Below are 3,569 nucleotides of genomic sequence, written 5' to 3' on the forward strand. Positions count from 1 at the left end.
CAATGAAGTTTTACTTAATAATAAGTTATGTTTTCTTACTTATTCGTGTAATTTTATTTAAAACATAACATATTTATTTATATTAATAAATATTAATAATAAATATAAATAAATATTAATAATAAATATTTATATTAATAAATATAAATAAATATATTTGAATAAATAAATAGACAAATCACATAGATTGAGATTGTTAAATGATAAAAAACCTTGGACCCTTCCTAAAACTTCCACCTCTCACACTTGATCTTACTTTTTTATTATTATTTATATATTTTCTTGACATGTTTATTACATATATTTTGACATTTACTTGTAAAACATATACGTGATTTGTGATCTTCAAGTGTCTGAAAGTAACATAAGTATCTATTATGTTAGATTATGGAGATCGAGTACGTCATGCACACTCAAATGATCAAACCGGTAGCGGCGTCGTGGATCGGGTCGGGAGGTTCCCTCTATAAATTGTGGTTGAGCTTCGCGATGGCTGACTCACGCGTCAACTCGTGAACGGGTGCTGCCGGGAGGAACTGATCAGCTCAATCTTTTATTAAAAGTTTTTTTTTTGTTTGGTTAATTATACATATATATATATATAGGTATATATATTTTCCTTTCATCAGCACTTGATCACAATCATAATGTACTTTATTGTGTATTTACATTGTTATATTACTGATAAAAAATTATACATAAATTTATATTTAAAAAATGGTAAGCCCTTCTGGCATAATAGGGACCAACACTGTTTGAATGAGTTTCTTTCGGCATTTCTTCTCAGCAATGGTCGTTCCGAAATGCTAGTAGTTTGTAGCTTTGGTAAACATCATTTAATTTAGAATATGACGTGAAAAAGTGCCTGTGAAGGCCTAGTTTCTGAATAAATGATTTGATTTTTATTTTCATTTTGTTGGCTCCAAAGCAAGTTCGAGACTTGTGTTATGGGATACTAACTCGATGATACTATGTTTTATAACATGTACATATATAGATAAACATCCAAGACCCAGATCAATCTGAAAAAGTTCAAAAAAAGTTCCATGTTGACCTAACCTGGGATCGAACCCGGGACCTCCAATTTAGTAGTCCGGCATGATCATGACCATTTGACCACGGAGGTTGGTGGTGGGTCGTCTTAAGGTGGAACTTAAGGCGTGCATATTTGTCTTACTTCTCTGATTGGCCTAGCTATATCACAACTATTTAAGTTGATAAGTCAACTACCCAAACCTTTATATATTTTATAAAAGAAAGTCAGCTACCGCGTCTGTGAATTTGTGTGCGATAAACTCAAGAACACCACTTGACTGGCTTTCATCAATGAGATGATTCCTGATAAAGGTTTAAGCATATACCTAATTTATTAAGTAATTTTATCCGAGCAAACCCAAGTCGAGAGTAACTGATAAATTTAAGTTGATAAGTCAACTAGAACTGATAAAGTCAAGTTTAATAAATAACTATAACTAGTTCTTGTCCGCATTTCCACCCGCATAATAACTTCTCATCCCCGAATCGCTTTTCAGCGCGAATACCCGCTGTTCCTTATCATTTGGATGGCAAGAATACGTGCCAAGTTTCTAGTTCGCAGTTTCAATACTTGTGGAAATTTATTATTACGATATCATTATAGTAGTCTAATATTATATCAAGCTTATTGCAGTGTAGATTTAATTTCTCATTTTTGTAATATCATCTATTACAAAAATGAGATATTAGTTAGAATATCATGAATGCAAAAGTAAGTTTGTTTCTTACCTCTTCACGCTCTATCTATGTAGTTGAAGTGTGGTGAAGGACATAGGGTACCTTTCATTCCGGAAAAATAACTTTTTGACGCAGGCGAATCGCGGGCAAGTAGTTAGATTATATTTTTGTATTAATCATCCTAATCATGAGATGGGTTAGGCCTCCCTTCACACGATCCATCCCTTCATACTTCTTGGTCTTATGCCTTACGAAATCAGTTTTTCTTGCTGTCGGATGACCTACCTACCTACCTACCATTTTATGACTCCGACATCAACTTCTGAGGAAGAAACCGGGAAAGTACCATGAGAGAGAGAACAATACATTATCAATTTCAAACAGGAATAAATAAAATTTAGCGAGTTTCAAGAAAACAATAACAATGTAATGTCTATAAAATTTTGTTCATCTTATACACGTTTTATTTCGCGAAGTTTTATATTCAAAACGTTCAATAAGAAGGAAAGATCGACCCCTTGTCACTGCCCGTCAATAAGCTTTTATTTGGAGCAATGCCTACTTTGCAAGTTATTGACGAAATAAGGACGGAGATTGAAATACGTATAATTTTGTGAAACACGAGAACAAGGCTGGCTGAATACATTAAACGAATGTTACAAAAACAAAAAAAATCCACCAACATATTGCAGGTTCATTATTTTTATTGAATATATACAGGAGGTTTTAGAATTACTAAGACTAATGTCAGATTTAAATCAAGTCGCCTATAGGCATCTAACGTAACTTCACTACGTTTGCGGCAGATCCGACCGTGTCGTTAGCATTTAAATAAAATAGGTTCTAATAATAGGTATATTTCAACATCAAAATAAAGTCGCTTTCTGCTGTCTGTCTCTGTGTATGCTTTTTTGATACGGGTCTTTTAATAAATAGTGTCATATCTGAGGAAAGTTTAGGTGTATAATTTATTAAGATTTTACCCGAACGAAGCCGACACGGGCCGCTAGTAAATATTATATTGGATCTCAGTTTGGTTAACTTTAAAGTTGTTAAACGTAAACATAAGGAATTCCGACAATAATGAACAAAGTTTCAATTTCTGCATGGAAATTGTGACAATAGAATCGCAGCAAGAAGTTTTTGCGCTTTGATGTTCTTGACTGGTGCGCGGGATATAATGAGAAACAGATGCTTTGATACATCAGCTTGATAGAAATCTAAATTAATACTTACTAGCGATCCGTCCCGGCTTCGCTTGAATAAAGAATAAAAGTAGCCGGCTCAGGTTTTATGTCTCTATGGCAAATTTCATCAAAATCGGTCCAAGAGTTTTTGAGATATTTCATTACAAATAAAAAAAAGCAAAGAAACAATTCATAGGTACATAAGTAAATAGGCTTGTATCGCGAGTCCGATGGACACAAATACAACAACGGGCACAACACACCCAGAAACGCAAACAAATATTTGAGATCACAGGTCAAATATTTTCCACCGCTGGGCATCGAACCCAGGACCTCCGGATAGCAGACGAAGGTGCCGTTTTGTTTTTTGTACGCCATGTAAACTAACTTACTAATAAAATTGTTGCTATTATGCAATATCAAGTCCGTACAGTTGTTTTAACATGATTGAGTAACAAACATCCAATTATTTGAATAATTGGATGTTTGTTACTCAATCATGTTACTAGCGTAAAACATAGTTTTTGAAGTACCAAGCCTGATCTACTTTTTCATTTTAACCTTATCGTAAATTGGAACAAAAAAAATCAATTAGAGATTACCCACGGCAGAGTTGGTAACGAAGACGTATGAAGCATAATTTCTAGATGTGAGGTATTACAGTTAATA

This window comes from Plodia interpunctella, chromosome 17 (genome assembly GCF_027563975.2).
Source record: "Plodia interpunctella isolate USDA-ARS_2022_Savannah chromosome 17, ilPloInte3.2, whole genome shotgun sequence".
Taxonomy (NCBI): domain Eukaryota; kingdom Metazoa; phylum Arthropoda; class Insecta; order Lepidoptera; family Pyralidae; genus Plodia; species Plodia interpunctella.